This window comes from Euphorbia lathyris, chromosome 5, assembly GCF_963576675.1.
Source record: "Euphorbia lathyris chromosome 5, ddEupLath1.1, whole genome shotgun sequence".
Lineage (NCBI taxonomy): Eukaryota > Viridiplantae > Streptophyta > Magnoliopsida > Malpighiales > Euphorbiaceae > Euphorbia > Euphorbia lathyris.
This window is the reverse complement of record NC_088914.1, coordinates 90,184,688-90,206,683: the sequence shown is the minus strand read 5'-3', so window position 1 is coordinate 90,206,683 and position 21,996 is coordinate 90,184,688. Positions and strand designations below refer to the sequence as shown.

Here is a 21,996-nt window from a genome sequence, read left to right as displayed (position 1 = left end):
GCGAATTCGATGGTTATTGGATACAATAACCAATCCAATCTAATCAATCAAGGGATTCATGGATTGGTTGTAAATAACTTATGGAACCCATAAATACTCCATAAAATTAGATTAGATTTGGTTTTGGGTTGAAGTGATTATTAACAACTAATCCATTAATTAATTTCAAATAAACCTATACCTATCATTGTTTTGACTAAACTAAATAATTAAATTTAGTTTCGTTTAGGGTTAATTGAAAAAGAATCCAGGTGTTTTCAGGTTCTTATAGATCTGTATCTATGGTTTTTTTTTGTCTCGAAATAAACCTTATGGTTTGTACCGTTAGTAATCAAGGCAAGGCCTTTAATACCGTTAAACAACAGTGGTATTTTCGGGAAACTTGATTTTTTGTGACTTTTTTTTACTCTTCTTCTCTTTTGTTTTTTTTTCTGGAATTCCTGGTTTTTGGAAATTTTAGAATTCTGAAATAAACTCTAGAATCCAGAATTCATTCAAAATTCTAGAAAATTCTAGAATTCAAGATTTTTGAAATTCTAGAATTTTAGAATTTTAGAATTTCAAAATTTTCTGGAATTTCCAAAAATGCTGGAATTTTATAAATTCTGGAAATTCTAGAAATGTTGACATTCCAGAAACTTCCAACATTTCTAGAAATTCCCAAAAATTTTGAAATTCTAGAATTCTAAAATTCTAAAATTTCAGATTTCTAAAATTAAAAAATTCCAATGAGTTCCGGAAAGCTTTCTGAAATTCTAGAATTTTCTAAAATTCCACAATTTTCTGAGATTCTAAAATTTCCATAATTCTCCAACTAAGTTTGGAAAGATTTTCGAAATTCAAGAATTTTCTAAAATTCCATAATTTTCTCAGATTTCATAATTTTCTGGAATTACAAGAATTCCGGAACGAAAAGATTTATAAATTCTAAGAATTTTCTGAAGTTACAAAAAATTTTGGAATATGAAATATGTGAGGATGGTGACTTTTATCATCGTGCAAATGAGCTTGATTATTATGGGGATGATAGAGTTTACTATGATGAGGATGAACGTAGAAGAATTGAGTGGAACCGGTATGGAACCACTTATGAGCAAGACGAAGATGAGGTTTATTATCATGAGAGTGAGCGTCGACATGTTGAGTGGAATCGACACGGCGTTCCTTGGGAAGATAATGAAGGTAGATTCCATTGTGATGATGAATTAGAGGATGTTGAACGGGACCCTAACGAGGATGACTATAAGTATGATAGTGAAGAAAGTTGGTTCCAAGATGACAATGAGTCGGGAAATGTTGAGTGGAGCCAAGATGATGATGCTTATGAAGGTGATAATAATGTCGGTGAGCATTATGTATGTTTGATGATGAGGGTGCTAGTGCCTAGTGAGAAAAGGAAGCCACCATATGGCATAGCATGTGATCCGGGGGATAGTGCACCTAGTCCTACAAATAGTGAATCGAGCTCTATGGAGAAGAATGAAAATTACTCCATGTTGCCTTTTGTTAGAACCAAGATGCCTATCACATCCCATATGCAAAGGAATCAAATCCCTCACTTGGTAAAATCTGAACTTATTCTCTTGTGTTTTGTTGAGGTAAGTGTGTTGGAGCCTTTGTTATGTATGTGGAGAGAGAACGTATCCTATGTGGAGTCCATGAGGGGTGATCTTATAGTGAAGAAGGTGAGCTTCATGGATTACTTGTTGAAGGGGAATGGCTTCCCGGGAAGTATTGAGAAGATGGAAGAACTTCAAGACTTGTGGAATAGTTGCCAAGCTAGTAAAGTGGTAAGTCTTGAGGTTTCGGGATTATTAACCCAATGTGAGGAGGGAGCTAATATGAGTGTGCTTGAGCTCGTTATGAAGTGGTTTGACAAGTTTCCCCAAAATATACCATTCGATGCCGGTAGAGATTGGGAGACGAGTATCACGAGGAATGAGAGCCGGGATAAGAATCGAATTGAAACGTGGGGAGAAGTTAGTGTGGTGAAGATGGATCCCGATATATGTGAAATAGGCTTCTTGAATTCAGTTCGAACCATGCCTTGTTTTGGTTTGAGAACTTGGGGTCCACTAAAATCTATCAAGCATTGTCCATACGTCGTGAGCAACTTGGGGCCAAGTTCATTTCAATAGAGAGTGAATGATGCGGAGCATTTCCGACACGGGCCGAGAGAAGGAACCCACTTGAACCAAAGCCGTCGACACACCTCCAAACCTTGGAAATCCCCAAATTTGTGTCATTTCAGCCCGACACGTCGTGTCAATAAGTGACACGCCGTGTCGAGCTCTCCAGAAGCTCCTGCCCGAAATTGGGCAGTTGACACGCCGTGTCACCCCTGTGACACGCCGTGTCACCTGCTAATGGGCAGATTCCAAATTTGTTTTCAGCGACGACGAATTTTCTTTCAGCGACAGAATGTGACTTTCAGCGACGACGAATCAGCTTTTGCATTAGAAGAAGACAAACAAGATTAGAGGACAAGGGGGGACCATGGCTACCTTAATCTCTTACATATCTTATTTACCATTATGCCATTTTTACTTTATTATTTGTCCTATTAGTTTTAATTACCTAAGTGCCATTTTGGCATTTCATTCCTATCTTACCCTTATCCCTCTTAGTTAATTGTAACCCTAGTTAGGACATTTATGTCTTTTAGATTTCCCTAAAGAGTGCTATATAATGCCTCTTATTTGTAAGAATCATAACTTTTAATCAATATAATTTTATCTTCTTCTTCTTGAAGCTTTGTGTTAAGGTTTTCAACCTTCAACCATGGGGGATTTCATTATTCCTACGGTTTAGTCCGTGAAACCGGGATTAACTCCTACAAGTTTAGCTTGTGAAGAAACTCTTTGTTAGTTTAAGATTAAAACTGACACGTCCCAAGATCGATCCGTATCATCTGGATTTTAATATTAAAAAATTCTGGAATATCAAAATTTTCTGAAATTTCTAGAATTTTAGAACATTGAGCATCTTCTTCCATAGCTACGAATGCCAACTAATTCTTACTCCCCAAACCAGTCTATATTTCACAAATATTAAGCTTTTTTTTTAGTGGATTGGTTATAACCAATCCAATTGAATAAATAAACCAATAAACTAGTTATATTTTGGTTTTGGATCGGATTGGGTTAAATCCACGAATTGGTAAGTTATTCTAGAGTGAAGATTGGTCGCATTGGTAAGTTGTTCATACCCATTGAAAGCTTTTGAATTTGGATTTTCAGGAACTTTAAGGGCACTTGGTCGTTCTGGAATGAAGATTGGTTGCATTGGTAAGTCATTCATACTCATTGAAAGTTTTGAATTTGGGTTTTGAGGAACTTGGTTTGTGTTTTATGTATGAATCTTGTTTAACTGTTTGATTGTCTTGGTGAATCTGAACTTTTCGGGTATATGGATTCTAGATGTTCATTAAAGAACTATGGTTGATAGAACAGTATAGATAAATGCTAGAAAATGGGTACATACACATTTACACATTTACACATTGTTGGAAAATTATTTCAGCTTTTGATTTTATTTCGTTGTGTTGTTTCTTGTTTATGTTTACAGAGGATATGACAGCGATTCCAACCGACAGCAACAATAGGAAGATTGTAAAATGTTTTGGTTTGAAAAACAAATTCTACTTTAGTGTTTGTATTTGCTATTTTAAGATAAACTAGAGCAAAATTATGACATTTTTGTAGTTTTACATAATGATGATTGATTAAGTATGAATTTTGTTGGGAATGAAGTTCTTGATCACAAGATTGATTAAGGAAGTTCATGCAATGGCCAAAAATTAGTTAATCTTTGAGGAGTAGCTTCTAATTGAATTAATGAGATTTTTGTATTAGTTTCAAATATTAATAAATAAAATAAAATAAAATAAGCACTAGAGGCGGTTAAAAACCGCCTCTAAAGTAGAAAATAATGTCGCTAGAAAGGTTTAGATTTGTGATTTTATTTTATATTTATTGACGCTAATATCCGTCTGTAAATGTCAATCGTCGCTAAAAAAACTTTACCCCAACGCGAGTTTAAAACTGTCGGAATGCTTTGCGACGGCTGTAATAAAGGCGGTTATGCGATGGTTTGCCGCTAATACTTGTAGAGGTGGTTAAAATCTGTTGCTAAAGATCTATTTTTCTTTGTATTGTATGGTTGGTGTTTATTTTCTTCTTTCATGGGTTGCCATTTGATTTTGATTGCAAATGGTGAAGGGGAATAGTTGTTGCCCTTTCAAGGTATAAGTATTTGATGGAACTAATGTTTTAAGTTCCACAATATAGTAATGAAGATTGTGGGCATTATGTTCTCTACTATATATTTTCATTTATACAGATGGCCCCAATGATTTTAATGTTAAGGAGTATCCATACTTTGTAAGTCCTCACAACTGCTTCAGTTTTTTCTAACTGAAAAGTGCAATGAATTGCTTCATTTAAATCTTTTTATTAATGTAGTGACAGAATAACAATGCTGCCTGTTCCTACCATCTATCTATGCAAATAGCCTCAGTGAGGACTTTGTGTTTGGCTGCTTTATTTGAGTTTACAGTTTAGAAAATACAAGTGTTTATCATATTTCGAAAGGAACTGTTACACAATGATTCCGTTTTAGAGGCTATGTGAGACTATGTTCTCGGATTCACGGAATTTATAAATGTTTTGTTTATGTATCAGTTGTATTCGATTTGCAGTTTTACTTTCTTTTTGATATAGAAGAAAGACGTGTATTGTAATTGGCTATTTGCATGATCATTTAGCTTATCCAAACCCCAGTAACTAGGTATTAGAGTCGGTTGTTACAAACAACAGACTCAAATGACCCCTTTACCGTCGGGTACGACCGACGCCCAACATTAGTATCGTCTCCCTTTGGCTACGGCCATACAATCGTGGCTAATGATGGTAAAAGACTGTGGCTATAAGCTCTTTCTGTACTAGAGTTCTTTCGGCCGAATTCTGTCATCTAGGGCCTTACAATTTAGTGATTCTCATGCCCTTTTAACATTTTTTCTAGGAATTATTTTTCCCTTTTTTGACCTAATTAGTGAATTTCAACCATTAGCTTTAGTTTTAGTCCATTTATTCTTTATTGATTAATCCCCTAGATATGTACTAGGGAAAATCCAATTCAAAATCAAATATTGTTGGGCACTTGAATTTGTAGTTTGAGATGGAAAAAGTTCGCCAAAATATTGTCACGGGTAAAATTAAAGTTTTGGGACCCTATTTCAATTAGATACAAACAAAAGGTCAAAACCCACAGCGTTGCTGTGGGCCCATCGATCTTTTGGTCGAATTCCGTTGTCTAGGGCCTTGAAAACGCGATGTAGTGATTTTCTATGAACTATTTTTCTCTTTTAAAACCTAATTAGTGAACTTCAACCATTAGTTTTAGTTTTTTAACTAAGTATTATTAATGGCTGAAGAAATGTAATAAGCTCATCCTTTAGGTTAGAGCACCCAAATTCACTTAATTAATATCCAAAAATTGAAAATAGCATCCAAAAAACCAAAACATGTAGATTAATTAGGGCCCTGGTCCATTTATTCTTTATTTGCTTAATCCCCTAGATATTTAGTAGGGTCAATTCAATCAAAAATCAAATTTGGTTGGGCACTTGAATTTGTATTTTGAGATGGAAAAAGTCCGCCGAAAAACTTCACATGTCAAATTAGGGTTTCGGGACCTATTTCGATTGTATACGGGCCAACGGTAAAAACCCACAGTCTCGTTGTGGGCTCTTCCCTCTGTCGGTCGAATGTTCCCGTCTTCTAGGGCCTTGAAAACACGATTTAGTGATTTTTACGCCCTTTTAATATTTTTTCTATGAAATATTTTTCACTTTTTTTTACCTAATTAGTGAATTTCAACCATTAGTTTTAGTTTTTGATCTAAGTAGTTGAAGAAATGTAATAAGTTCATCACTTTAGGTTAGAGCACTCTCAATTTATTCTTTATTAATTAATCCCTTAGATATATTGTAGGGTCAATCGTATCCAAACCCAAATATTGTGGGGCACATGAATTTGTAGTTTGAGATGGAAAAGGTCTGCTAAAAAAACTGTCACAAGCCAAATTAGGGTTTTAGATTTCTAGGGTTTCTGGACCTTATTTTTATTATATACGGGCCAACAGTGAAAACCCACACCCTCACTGTGGGCAGGGGCGAATCCAGGATTTCTCTCCCATGGGACAAATAATACGACTAAAATAATTTTTATCCAAAAACTAATAATTGTAGAAAACCAAGGACAGAAGCTCAAGTTCAAGTAAAATAGTAGCAGAAATATCAAATCAAAATTCAAGTAGGAGCAAAAAAAACCAAAGTAGAGAGGCAAAGATCAAAGATGGAGTGCTGGACCAACGATGCAATTACGGAGGGATTGGCTGTCGATTTTGATTTAATCTTACTTAAGATTAGGGATTTCAATTTAGGCTTAAGAAGAAATAGGAATTGAGGAAGAAGAACTAAAGAGATTAATAGAGAACGATGGTTTGTTTCAGGACCTATTTAATTTTACATTTAAATTTTTTTTTGTTGTAAATAAAATGACATAGTTCTAATTAAATAAAACAGCGTTGTTTTGCTTTAAAACAGAATTAAAAAAAATAAAAATATAATATTAAATTTAAAACCATTCTTCATCCTCAATTATAAAAACCAGTAAACCCTAAACCTCCAATGAAGGGGGCAAAGCTCTAAAACTTCAAAATTAATATCTGGATTTTAAAAAAACTACAAATGTCAGTGGGGGCAACTGCCCCCACTGCCCCCATGCTGGATTCCCCCCTGGCTGTGGGTCCCTTTTTTGGATCTAATTTGTGAATTTCAACTATTAGCTTTAGTTTTTTTTATCTAAATAATATTAATGGTTGAAAAATATAATAAGCTCATCACTTAGGTTAGAGCAGCCAAATTCACTTAATAAATAACCAAAATTTGAAAAAGCATCCGAAAAAACCAAAACATGTATATTAATTAGGCCTCGTGTCCATTTTGTCCATTTATTCTTTACTAATTAATCCCGTAGATATATAGTAGGGTCAAAATCCAAAATCAAATTTGGTTGGGCACTTGAATTTGTAGTTTGGGATGGAAAAAATCCGTCAAAAAACTCTAACGAGTTAAATCAGGGTTTCAGATTTCTGAGGTTTTTGGACCCTATTTCGATGTGTCAAAGTTGCTGTGTGATTATGGTCACTTTGAGTAGTAGACTTTCTTTAACAAATAAATTGGGGTTGATTTCTAATTGCATTATTGAACATGTACTTATAATTATAGTAATGAGATTGTTAAATTTAGTTATATTTTTTTTACAATATTATTGCCAAAATGAGCGCATAGTTATTGATTGTACTTATAGTTTTTGAATGACAATATATGGTTATAATATGTTTGCTACCAATGACAAAAAAAAAATTGACATTATATTTTAAAAGTTCAATTTTTTTATAATCGACTAGAAATTTAGTTTCGTCGGTAAAAATATAAACAACAACAAATAATTTTAAAAATTATTAACGAACAAATCGAGTACGTCGGGAAAATTATGAAGCTTTACGAATTACCGACGAATTGCCAGTTATAACACTTTTCTTGCAAGTGGTTGTAAATTAGTATAGTTAATCGACTCCTGAGAATAGTCGTTGGTAATGTAGCAACAGTGGCAATTACAACACTTTGGCAACGGTTATAAAAAACCGTCAATAAAAAATACAATGAACAAAATCTGTTAGTACATGCCTTTTTTTACTGTATTTTTGGCGCAGATCTATACAAAGCTTTTACTGAAAAATTAACTAAACCAGAAGTATTATCTTTATTAAAAATTAGGCTCTTGTTTTTTTATTCCAAATTGAACAAAGTAAAAACACTACAAAGAAAATTCTATTACAACATATTTTTAGCGACGTTTTTTTTTATCATGTGACTCTATACTTTTAAATTTAGCCATATTTTTGTATTTGTGTCGGCTTTTGCTGTTACGTAACGACGCTTTATATTATTCGACTTTATTTTTAAAATATTAACTACGCTTTTAAAAAAAGCATCGATTCTTTTTAAAAGGTAAAGATGGTTTAGAATTTGTGTCGTAAAAAAGTGTCCTAATATTTTTTTTCATTTGAATTTGTTTTTATTGGTTATCCCCGTATTTAAAAATGCAACCATGCTTTTGAATTTGTGTCGCCTTTTATAATCACATAACAACGCTCTTAATTTGTTTTGTTGGTAACTTGACTACACATTTGGAAAAAAAATGTTGGTATTTTAATAAGTTAAAGACGATTTAGATTTTGTGTAGATAAAAAATGTCCTAATATTTTTTAATTTCAAGACACTTTTCAGTAATGTCTTATATTTAGAAATTCAACCACGTCTTTTCTATTTTTGCTGCTTTTTATTATTACTAATGAAACTCTTAATTTTTTTATTAGGATTTTTAAAAATTTAACTATAGATTTGGAAAAAAACGTCTATATTTTTTAAAGTTGGATTTCGTATCGCTAAAAAGTAACTGTATTTTTTTTTCTAATTTGAATACACTTGTTTTTTTTTGTCTAAGATTTTATTTTTAATTATATATTTTGTATGTCGTGCAGTTCCCTCTCTGCCTCAAATCCCTACAAATCTATCTCCTTGGGTCATCTGCCAAAACTCTGCCTCTTGCACGTATTCACCTTCCTTCATATATAACCATCCATTGCTTCACCACGATGCTTCTATCTTCATCCTTCCTCCCATGGTCCCCGGACAAGATATCTTGTCCAAAAGGCTTAATGATGTTAATGAAACTATCACACAAATAAAGAAGAAATGCATGTAAGAAGAAATGTTCTTTTGAAAAGAAAGAAGAGAAGAACAGAGAAAGTCTTTGGGATGAAGTACAAGTAAAGCAAACAAAAGCCTTTTAGGCTTCTTAACTTAATCGAATTAGACCTTTGGATTACTAAGGCTAATTCGGTCATTTCTCACTGTGAGGGGCATTTTTGTCCAACTATCATTTAGCACATTCCAGAAGCTTGGCAGCTCTGCTATGGTGCACCACACTCTACACAATCACAGCCATATTCAATCAACACCATTCATAACAAACCCTAAAAACAAAGCACCATATTGCTCCAAGTATCCTGGTCCTTTTGTCCTTTTTTATTCCTTAATGTAGTGGTATTGTTTGGAGAGCAAACCTATGAAGATATATAAATATGTAAGCTATAATAATTTATCTTTTAATGAGAATAAAAATATAGTAAAAGTGTTTTTTATCCTTTTACCTCATTCACATTTTTATGGTATCAGAGCAATACACTCTGCTCTTTCTTTTGAAGCTTTAATCATCAAGCTTTAATGGTTGTCCCTATTATCAGTACAAGCAGCCCGTATCATCTCTTGCAAAATGAGACCCCGTCTTTGGCACTCGTTTCTTATGTCCTTACTGGACCCAACTATCACCAATGGGCTCGATCGGTGAAGGTGGCACTGATGTCTAAGAACAAGTATTCCTTTGTGGACGGAACCATCACAACTCCCACCGTCGATAATAATATTTACAACCAATGGGAGCGCTGCAACAACATGGTGATGTCCTGGATCCACCATGCTCTCTCCCCATCGATAGCACGAAGTGTCATGTGGATAGATAAGGCTGAAAAGGTTTGGGCAGACCTGAAGGAGAGATTGCCCATGTAGACTCGTTAAGGATCCTTGAACTGAGAACAGAGACGCACGGTTTAAAGTAGGGGAATGGTAGTGTAACAGAATATTACACGAATCTCAAAATTTTATACGATGAACTTACTAACCTCAGACCCATGCCTAAATGCTCATGTAGGCCCGCTTGCAGCTGTAGTGCTTTCACAGTATTACGTGACCAACAAGACTCTGACCAAGTAATGACCTTCCTTCAAGGGTTGAATGAAGCTTACTCAACCATTTGCTCACAAATACTGCTTATTGAGCCATTGCCATCGTTGAACAAGGTCTTTGCCTTGTCCATCCAACACGAGAGGCAAATAGGCCTAGGACTTGCAAGACAAAATGAATCAAGTGAGAATACGCCATTTGCTGGATTCACAAATTATCAAAACAAGCAAAATGGTTACCGAGGCAACAACATGAACTTTAATCGCAAGGCTAACAACAACAAAAGTTCCTCGTTTTTTGTGGCAATACTGGTCACACCGAGGACATTTGCTTCAAGAAGCATGGCTATCCTCCAAGCTATAGCAACAGAGGCAAGAACAATAACTACAAAACAGCACAGCCAAAAGCCAATGTTACCACGAATCAAGGAAGAGAAGAAGGGGACTCGGGAGAATAAGAAAATGCTTAAAATGACAGGGAGCAGTTTGTGCTTACCAAAGATCAATACCAGAAATTAGTTGCACTTCTACCACACAACAGTCAAGGAAAGGTGTCGACTTCGACCAACAGTATCAACACCTTCGCTAAAGACACTAATTCTGGTAATGCTTCTAACCCTCTCCCCAATAAATTAGCAAACTCTCGATGGATTATCGATACCAGATCCACAGACCACATAGTTTGCAACGTTGGGTTTTATAGCTTGCATCACAAAATAGATAACTATTGGGTTAGTTTGTCGAATGGAGAGAAAGTAAAAGCAGAACATATAGGCATAGTTGTTTTAAGTCCTAAGATGGTCCTACATCGAGTCATATGCATCCCAAATTTTGACTATAATTTGATTTCAACTAGCAAGCTTTTAGAGTCAAATGAAGTGTGCATTCTCATCACTAGTTCAACATGTACAATACATGTACAAAGAATTGGAAGAAGATTGGCTGGGCTAAGTAACGAGAAGGGCTATACTATCTCGAATCTCCATTACCAGAGATAGCTAGTAGTAGTTCTATTTGTTTGTTTTCAATCAAAGACAATGTTTGGCACTCACGCTTCGGACATCCCTCTTATGAGCGATTAAGGGCCATAGGTCTACCATAAAATGATTTTAAGTCAATTAAAGAAATGCCTTGTGACATTTGTCAAAGAGCTAAACAAAAGAAACATCCTTTTTCAACAAGTAGCAGCATAGCAAAAAAACCCTTCAACTTAATACATGTAGACATATGGGGACCGGTTAAAGAGTCACATTCAGACAAACATTATTTTATAACCATACTGGATGACTACAGTAGGAACATATGGGTGGCTATGTTACATGATAAAGGGGAAGCAAGGCAGACTTTACAACACTTTTGCATTCACGTAAGCGGGCAATTCAATAGAGAAGTGAAAAGCATAAGGTCATATAATGGCCCAAAATTCATGATGAGATTTCTATCACAACGACGTAATTGCACACCAAACTTCATGCACTGAAACGCCTCAATAGAATGGCCGAGTTGAAAGAAAGCACTTGGATATCATGAATACCACCAGGGCATTGATGGTACAAAGCTCATTTTCTAAGACCTATTATGCATAGGTAGTCAGCCATGCAGCCTATTTGATATACAGGCTGCCATCCACACTAATACAACAACAGACTCCGTATGAACACATCTATAGAGAAAAATACGATCGACCTTGAAGAAATCAAAACCTTCGGATGCCTAGCATACGCCTCAACTTTAGACAGACACAAGACGAAATTCATAGATAGGGCCACAAGCCGTGTTTTCTTAGGATACAGAAAAGGCACAAAATGTTTTAAGTTATTGAACTTACACACTAATGCCATTTTCTTTTCCAGGAATGTGAATTTTTTTGAGCAACATTTTCTCTTTTCAAAAACAAATAATGGGATGGATGCATCATTCTACAACGAAAATGAACTAGAACTTCTAAACAGGGCAATACCAGAAGATAAAGAAGACACAAAATTCACACATACACATCCAATAGAGATATATCCAAAAAAATGTAGATGAAGATGATCCAATAGACAACAACATATATATCATCGCAATAGACACACATCAAGAGCAGGAAAACCAGAGACCAGTTAGGACGAGAAGAATGCCTACATACCTTCAGGACTACCATGTAGCCCTGATGCAGGGACACTCCTTGCCCAAACTTGCAAATTCACTGCGTTCTGTAGACATGCACCTCTCTTACAACAAGTTATCCCCAAAGAAGAAAGTCTTTGCCCTCAATATCACATGCCATACTGAACCTGGTTCATACAAACAAGCCAGATTAGACACCAATTGGATACAAGCCATGAATGAGGAGTTTGCGGCACTAGAATCAAACCAAACTTGGGAGGTAGTGACCTTTCCTGAGGGCAAGAAACACATTGGTTGCTGGTGGGTATATAAGATCAAGCATAAGGAAGACGACAGCATATCGAGGTTCAAGGTGAGGCTCGTAGCAAAAGGATACACTCAACAGGAGGGAGTGGACTTCCTTGCCACCTTCGCACCTGTAGCAAAGTTCACCACAGTTAGAATGTTGCTTACAATAGCGGTAGCAAAGTAATGGAGCATACAACAACCAGATATAGACAATGCCTACCTTCATGGAGAGCTGCATGAAGACGTCTACATGACACTGCTGCTTGGCATGGACAGAACCTCCCCACATCAGGTATGCAAACTAAATAAATTGTTGTATGGGCTTCGTCAGGCAGGCCGGCAATGGAACACCAAGCTCACTACCACCATTGTGTCCATGGGATTCATGCAATCAAATGCAGATCCTTCTTTGTTCATCAAGAAAGTCAAACAGTTCATTACAGTACTACTCGTCTATGTCGACGATGTCATCATTACAGGCAACCATGAAGAAGAAATCTTCATGGTTGCCTGTAATCAATTGCATAATCAATTGATTACAGGAAACGGGACAAGGAAATTACAGCTGACCTAACAAATCATCACCCTAATAATTCTAAATAATTCTACTGTAAATCACTCTAATAATTCTAAACTACTGTAAATCACTCTAATAATAAGAATAGGAAATATAACCTACTGTAAATCACTCTAATAATTCTAAACTACTTTAAATAAGAATAGGAAATACAACATACCTTAAATAAAAATAGGAAATACAACACTTCACTAAATAGGAAAAAATAAAACTTCATATAAATATAAATTTAAGGGATATAAGTACAAAAAAAAGCCTGTGTTTTTTTTTTTACAAGAAGAGGTCTGTGCTAAAAGCCGTTAGCAAACAGAGTTAAAATTGACTAACGTTGTTAAAATTCAAAGAGAAAAGAGTTAATTTGGTCATTATATTTATTTATTTCATAAATTAACTCTCCTAATTATCTAATTATCACAAATAAACCCTAAAATCAAAAATAAATATCAAAAATAAAAAAAATGGTATTTTTGGGTTTACGTGTGATAACTAGATAATTAAAAGGGGTTAATTTATGAAATAAATAAATATAAGGACCAAATTAACTCGTTTCTCTTTCAATTTTAACACCGTTAGTCAATTTTGCCTCTGTTTGCTAACGACTTTTAGCACAGACCTCTTGTTGTAAAAAAAAAAACACAGTTCCAAGTCCTACGAGACGGCCTTGAGTCCGGTTAGCTAGTTCCAAGAGCCGATTATTTTTCCCTTCATACTTGCTAATTAGCTTGCACTCTTCCTATGTACTAGGCTTGGTTGTATTCTGCATTTACGCATTCCACATTTATAATATATGATTTGCAATTTCTGTTTCTCTATATGTGTTGATATTTATTGTTTATTTTGATATTGGTAATTGATTATTGTGTAGGGGGATGTGAATTCCGAAACCTTTTGGGAGTCATATAAGAGTCGCCTTACCGGAATTGACAACCCAGAAACCGTAGGAATTGACAAGTCACGGAACTTACGGGCCTTAGTTTCTGATCCTTCGCATGAGATGCGCCTTTAGGAGGAACCACATAATCTAAGCACTTCACGGGTCGGTCGGTCTACATATAGTCATCTTTGCAAGAGCAAATTATCATTCGTATATGTTCGGAATTATTGTTTCTTATATATTATAACTTATCGTCACCCGTATCACTTTTTTAGAGTTTGAGTTATATAAATCCGTCTCACCATAGTTTAGGAGTAGTTTGTAGTTGTCACCCAAACCAAACTAAAGTATCCATCGCTTAGATAACGAATAGAATCGAGTAGTTTAATACTTGTGGTTATAAATCCCGCGGATTCGATACCCGGTCTTAACCAGATTTATTACTTAATACGACAAGGTACACTTGCCCCTACATAGAGTCTAGTAGAATTAAAGCACCTAGAAAGATCATAACCGTAGCACACACACAACAGTTCACCGCTCTACTAGATCTGCGCACATCAAGTTTTTGGCACCGTTGCCAGGGATTTATATTTTCTTGCCATATTAGACCAAAACGTTTTATTGTTAATCTAAGCATTCTTTTTGTATAAATTGTTTATATACTAACAACATTCTTTCTTGTTCATATTTTCTTCTTTATTTGCTTTCGTTAGTTTATGCTCACCCGATCTCGGAGTAATACTTTTATTCCTGTTGATCTTGAAATAGAACGTACTCTTTGTAGGATCCGGAGAGAAAAGATGGCCAACGTCAACAACGAAACCAACCAACCCAACCCACCAGTGAACAACATCCGAAATGGAGGAGGCAACGACACAAGGACAATGATGGAGATTCTAGCTCCCCATAGGCCACAAAATCGCAATGGAATTATCGCCCCCACCATTCTGAAACCCGCGGGCTAAAAATAGAGAATCCGGGCAAGTGGTAACTCTCCTTAATGGTAAGGGTTTGGATCCGTCAGGTTCTAATACGGACATCCTGCAATAATCACACCCATTGAGAAAGTCGAGCTACTCCGACTATAAACGTAGCACCGATTTTCACTTCTCGAACCTTTGTTCATATGTACTATATACGCTTTTATTTTTCGAGTATAAATTTTCAACTTTCATGTTTTATCTTCAAATATCATTTCTATCTCGTGTCGTCATTTTATTTACACTCTCATTCGTGACTAATAAAAAAATCAACAAAAGAAAAACAAATCCCTCTTAAAATCCAAACTCCATGCGGAGCGCGCCTATGGGCAAGCCCTGCGTGAATAAGTCTATGCCTGAAAAATGTGCTAAAATGCACTTCACGCAGGGCGTGCCCCCAATTACGCCTCGTGTTCCAATAGACCTGTACGTTCAAACTAATAAATTGTGAAATAAATTGGCTACAAGGCACGCGGGGCGCGCCCCCATACTACGCCCCGTGTGGCCTGGGGGAGTTGCGAACTGCAACTCCCCATGGCAGCCTTTTTCTTCCCTCCTTTCTCCACTACCACACTCAATCACTCACCTCCTTCTTCCACCACTCATATCACTCCTCTCTCTTTCCCATTAATCTTTCCCACTTTTCAACTCCACCTCTCTTTTCACCAATTAAATCTCCAAAATTCAAAATTCAAATCTATTAATTTTCCCTTTAACCATACATTAATTCCTCATTAATTTTCAAATTCAATTCCTTTCATTAAGTAAGCTTCAAACCCCCCCCCCCAAAAAAAAATTAAATACATTAATAAAAACTAAAAAAAAACTCTTCAATTTCCACAATAATCTGTTGCCTGTAGTCTTAGGCACGCGGAACGTGCCCTTTGGCAAGCCTCGCGTGCCGTCCCTCTTTTGTGCATTTTTGGACCAGAGACCAAAGCACGCGGGGCGTGCCTTCTGGAAAGCTCCACGTGCCGTGATCTCATTCGACTATTTTGTAGTCAGAGACACAAACACGCGGAGCATGGCCCCGCCAATCTCTGCGTGCTCCTGGGAATCCGAACTGTCTTTGGATTTTCCCCCTCTTTTCCCTATTTAAAACCAACTATTCATCCTTCCTTCTCCCCTACACTACTCCATTCACCCTCACTTACAACATTGTTTCTCACCATGACTCGTCGCAAACGATCCGTCGATGAACGTGTCCAACAACGCCAACCTCGTGTCCGCTCTTCCCGCTCCAACCAAACACCATCACCACCCCTAAGCACCGACGAAATTCCCCCTCTCACAACCTAATTTTGAGCCCCATTCTACATTCTCACCGAAGCGGAGGGGCGACACTACCAAAATGTCACCGCTTCCCCCCGTCATTCCCTTTCCTATTTTCAACATCAACGCCCTCGACCACCACAACATTGGTCTTGACTTCGAGGACTGCCTTCGGGCCCTTGGATGTCACGATGACTTCTATGCCCGTCATCTCGTGTACCCCTCTTTGGTGCATGAATTCTTCACCACCCTCACCGGCACCGGTCTCCAAGACAACCACGTTCTTGCCTTCCGCCTTCTCAACCAACCTCACTCCATTAACATCGCCTGGATCCGTACTAATTTCACCCTCCAAGCGGATGTCGGGGTCACCGAATGGCCAGTCGAAGTCGCCGCTCACGACTTTTGGAAATCTATCACGGGTTCAGACCACTTTGACATCTCCAACCTCCACTCGGGTCGCATCCACAACCTCATCCTCCAACTCCTCCACAAATTCCTCAACTATTATTTCTTGGGCAAGGCCGAAGCCAACAAAGTTAACAAACACGAGCTCCTTGCCCTTTGCTGTTGCGAGAACGGACTCGCCATCAACTTGTCCATGCTTGTCGAGTCCGCTCTCGTTCAAATGAATAGCAAAAAGCGTGTCGGTTTGGGTTTGGGGCATTTGGTCACCATCTTCGCCTCCGCTACTTTAGGCAACGCTTTTCTTTCCACCCTCAATTACTATGCTCCATGCCCCCCTTGACCGTAATGCTTTCAAATCCCTGCACCATCCTCCTTTCGGTCCGGGTGAGAGATCGGGTGCCGGCCAACAACAAGAGGCGGGGGAATGGGATTCAGAATTTGATTTCGATGATTTGGGGGATGTCCCCGGTGGACCTTCTTTCTCCACCAACCCCGACTTCCAATCGATTCATGCTCGGTTGGATATTTTAGAAGGCAACCAACGCCAAGATCGGGCTACCATGAATGCTCGATTTGACACTCTTGAGGCCCATCGCCTCATGGATCAAGCCTCATTCGCCACCCGCTTCGACAATATAGAAGCCCAACGCCAAAGGGACCGGGCCAACTTCGATTCCTTCACTAATGCATTTTGCACCCATTTCCACATCGATTGGCCTCCGCATCCGCCTCAACAATAGTTTTCTTTATTTTGTGTTTTCATGTTTTTATTTTTCTGTTTTTGTGCTTTTAGTTTAAGACGTTTTTGGAATTAACGTCTAGTTTGTCACGCGGCGGGCCGTGCAACCCCGCACTAGTAGTTCGTTTTGCACTTTACCTTTGTTTTTATTTTTTTGTTTATATGTTTATATCAATATATCGTTTTCTTTGAGTTCATTTTTCTATCTTTTCATGCTTTAGTTTGTTTTCGTACCTTTTCAACGTTTAATTTTTGTGTTCCGAGTAATAAAATCTGGTTCACTCGGAGCGTGCCTTGGGGCAAGCCCCACGTGAACTAGACTCTGGCTCAATAACTTACCTAATTCTTGGTTTACGTGGAGCATGCCTTTGGCCAAGGCCCGCGTAAACCAGTTTCTAGAAGTTTTGGCCGTTTTTAAGGCATGCCACCGGAGCGTAGCTCAAACCAAGCCCCACGTGGCACCACTTAAAAACGTGTATATTAAAAATCGAAACAAAAAAAACAAAAACAAAAATAAAAAAGGAATAAAACTAAATAATTAATCTAAATAATTAGTTCAACAATTCATCTGATACGTCACCTCCCTCGAAAATAAATTAATAGTTTCGTTATTTGTCCTTAAAATCAAAGATGTTCAATTACAAAGGATCGATCTAATTAAGAAGTTTAGGTCTTGATTCCGAAGCTAGGAAGTTTATGCATAGTCGAGGTTTGCACTTAACAAAAGCAACGAGTCCAAACCCACGACTTATCTCCACAGTGAAATTAAAAAAGGCAATATAAACGGGATTTTTGAAATTTTACGAGAACTTGAAACTACACAATTAAACCCAAAATCAATGTGAGGTATTTTGAGCCTAAAAGAGTTCGCACGAGAACTCTATTTTTCTTCACAAAATTATGAGGGCTTTTGCTTCACTCAATTCATAGAATTTGCATTAAATACTGAGTTAAGTACATTTGATTCGGTAAAAAGGACAATATATGATAAAACGAACTCACTTATGCTAATTCTTTCTTAATTATTTTCTTTAGGAAGCCCCCTCGAGCCTACCGACTTCTTTGCTAACACACAACCCTTTTTCCTCTTGTTCGAATACTAAAATCAAATGCATCAAAAAGACCCGAAACAAGTCAAGTCTCTAGCAAGAAAGCACAAGTAATCTTTGAAATCGTTTTTGTGCCATTCTCGGATAGAAAGAAAGGAACAATAAAAATCAAGCAAAAATAGAGAGTAAAATAGGCATTCTCAAGCTCCACTCGAGCAATTTCAAAACCTATCTTTCGTATTTGCTAGAAGAATCATAAAAAGATGATGCAATCACCAAAGTCGGTATTCGGACTCGAGTTCCTAAAATTAACCCCTCACCACTAAATAAGCCCACCTACATTACAACCCCCATCTGGGTTCATTTTTAATATTGTCCAACTAAAATATAGGTGGAGAAACTCGGATAAACATGCAAACTCGGTGTGGCTTTGAGTAAGTACAAAGAAGAGCGAATAAAACACCTACCCACCGAAAATTGAGTGATAAGAGTGAAATATCTTGGTGAGGTACAATTAAGTTCTCAAAGAATAACCAATCCCCGTTAATATTGCCTATTAAGTTTGATTGTGGAGGTTTCGAATAAGTTATGGTCACTCGTCTGCTTACATAAGTGCTCATTGAAAACTTTTCGTAAAATAGTGGTTTTGAATCACGCACTTGGTTAAACGAATCGGAGGTTTGCTTCTTAATTGTCTCAATCCCTTACCCTTCGGCTTTCTTTACTTGAGGACAAGTAAAACTTTAAAATCCGAGGAGGTTGATAGTGACATTTTGTCCCTATCTTTTAGCGTGATTTACGGTTTATTTTGAGCTAAGAATTAAGTTTTCGAATAGATAATAAAGTAAAAATAAAACTTGTACTTTTAATAAATTTTCTTTAATTTTGGACTAATTTCAGAAAAATAAAACATCAAGTGACTTCGGTGTTTGTAGTCGTATTTTGCAGGTACGGGATTATCTTACGAACAAAGGAAGAATTGGAATTCCAAGCAGGCGGTAGAATATGCAAATTATGATGGTACATTCACTTGTTAAAAAGTATAATAAGTTAATCATGACGGTAAGTACAGTCCTATTTTTTTTGCAGTAACGAAGGTTTATCATCGGTGGTTGTTTGTTTTCAACGACCGGACCACGTATACCGTCGTTAATACTTTTAACCTCAAAGGTTTTAATGAGGGGCCACGACGGCATATACTCTCGTTATAAGTTAATAACAACGGTAGATGTAAATACCGTTGTTATTAACTTATAACAAGAGTATATACCGTCGTGGCCCCTCGATAAAACTTTTGAGGTTAAAAATATTAACGACGGTATACGTGATCCAGTCGTTGAAAAACAAATAACAACCAGTGATAAACCTTGGTTACTGCACAAAAATTAGGACTGTACTTACCGTCATGATTAACTTATTATACTGTCACTATTATATCATATTAATGAGTCAATATACTGTCGTTATTTGTGCATTCTACTCATTATGAAGTTTTAACAAGTGAATGTACCATCATAATTTGCATATTCTTGTAAGTAAATAGGCGATTGTTATTTGTGTACTCTACCATCGTTTTTGTAGTATTTTAATGAGTGGATAGATTGTCGTTATTTATATATGTAATTTCATTAAAAAGGAAATTTATAACTAAATATTTAATACAATAAAATACAAATGTAGTAATTTATAACTCCGCCTGTGAGGGTCACTTGGTGGCCTTTACAGCCGGTCCCAAGCCCGGACAAAGGAGGAGGGTTGCGGTAGGTTTGTGGCGGCCAGCGTAAAACTTAGTCACATCTTATGACATGAACCATAATATAAATACCGTTGGGGCGTTCCCTACTCAGCGACGCGCTGCACTTCCTAGACCCGGGTGTAGTGATAAATGTGCAAGGGTTGTTAGGTCGTCGCCCCGAAGCGAGATGGGTTTGAGAGTGTTCATGGAGGGTATGGTTTTGGAGATAAGAATGAAGCAGGAAATGATATTTTGGAATTCGCATCAGCCTATGACTTGAGTATCATGAACACATGGTTTATGAAGAGAACATCCCACTTAGTGACTTATCGGAGTGGCGGTAATGCGAGCCAAATTGACTTCTTCTTAGTAAGGAGTGCTTGGAGAAAGAGTTATATTGATTGTAAGGTGATCCCTGGTGAGAGTACGACAACCCAACATAGAGTAGTGGTGCTAGATTTTCGAAGTAGGAAATGTATAAGAAAACAAACACCTCAAGTAGAGACTAAGATTAAGTGGTGGAAATTGCAAGGGGAGAATCAACAAAAATTTGTGGATGAGATGACCAAAAAAGATATTTGGACTTGCAATATGGATTCAGATATAGATTCGATATGGAATAAGATGGAGCATAGTATAAGGGAAGTAGCGAAGGAAGTTCTAGGGGAATCTAAAGGTAGCATGCCACCGGGTAAGGACACATCTTGGTGGACAGAAGAAGTACGACAAGCAGTAAAGAGTAAGAGAGAATCCTATAAACTATTGGGGAAATGTAGGAGTGACGAGAACTACGAAAAATACAAAGAGGCTAAAAGGGAAGTAAAGAAGGTCATACGAGATGCTAGAGCAAAGGTGAATCGGGATCTGTATACAAGATTGGATACGAAAGAAGGGGAAAGAGACATATATAGAATTGCTCGGATGAGAGATAGGAAGACGCGAGATCTCGGAAAAGTTAAATGTGTGAAGGATGTGGACCAGAAAGTCCTAGTTGGAGATAAGGATATCAAGGAACGATGGAGGTCCTATTTTGATGACTTATTTAATGGAGATCGCCAACAAGATGTTGGAGATATAAGTATCCATCACGATATGATAAATCATGAATGCCTGCGGAGAATTCAAAAGGGTGAAGTCAAAATGGCATTAAGTAAGATGAAGTTGAAGAAAGCAGTAGTACCTGATGGCATCCCTATTGAGATTTGGAGATGTTTGGGAGAAAGAGGAATCGAATGGTTGACGACGTTCTTCAACAAAATTTGGAGAAACAATAAGATGCCATCAGAATGGAGGAAAAGTACTTTAATCCCTTTGTATAAGAACAAAGGCGATGTCCAAGATTGTGCCAACTATCGGGGAATCAAATTAATGAGTCACACTATAAAACTTTGGGAGCGAGTGATTGAACAAAGGCTAAGGAGGACGGTGAAGATCTCGGAAAACCAGTTTGGCTTTATGCCGGGAAGATCAACTATGGAAGCCATCCATCTAATGAGACAATTAATGAAGCACTATCGAAATAAGAAGAAAGACTTGCATATGGTTTTCATTGACTTGGAGAAAGCATATGATAAGGTACCAAGGGAAGTACTTTGGTGGGCCTTGATAAGGAAAGGCATTTCGCGGAAATATATTGACATCATAAAGGACATGTATGAGGGAGTATACACGAGTGTACGTACTAGTGTTGGGAAGACTGAAGAGTTTCCTATTACGATTGGAGTGCATCAAGGTTCCGCACTAAGCCCATTTCTTTTTGCCATCGTTATGGATGAACTAACAAGTTCACTTCAAGATGGTATACCATGGTGCATGCTGTTTGCATATGATATTGTGTTGGTTGAGGAGACGAAAGAAGGAGTGGAGATGAAGTTGGAACTATGGAGGCAAACTCTAAAATCTAGAGGCTTTAAGTTGAGTCGAAGTAAGACAGAATATTTGGAGTGTAAGTTTGGCGGCCGTAGGAGTAGGGAGGCAGGGACAATCATCCTAGATGGGAGAGTTGTTCAGGCCTCGGATTGCTTCCGGTATTTAGGATCTATTATCCAAACGGATGGAAAAGTAGATGGAGATGTTGCTCATAGGATTA

At 37.2% G+C, this 21,996-nt stretch overlaps 1 long non-coding RNA gene across 1 annotated transcript; it reads right to left on the bottom strand.

Moving 5' to 3' along the window:
* Positions 1-8,666: 8,666 nt before the first annotated feature.
* On the bottom strand, positions 8,667-12,116 carry LOC136228770 (uncharacterized). Its single transcript, XR_010688837.1, has 6 exons — positions 12,002-12,116; positions 10,367-10,573; positions 10,111-10,255; positions 9,811-10,032; positions 9,283-9,717; positions 8,667-9,195 (listed from the first exon to the last, which is right to left on the bottom strand). It is a non-coding gene; the product is annotated as an uncharacterized lncRNA (long non-coding RNA).
* Between the last annotated feature and the right edge of the window lie 9,880 nt (positions 12,117-21,996).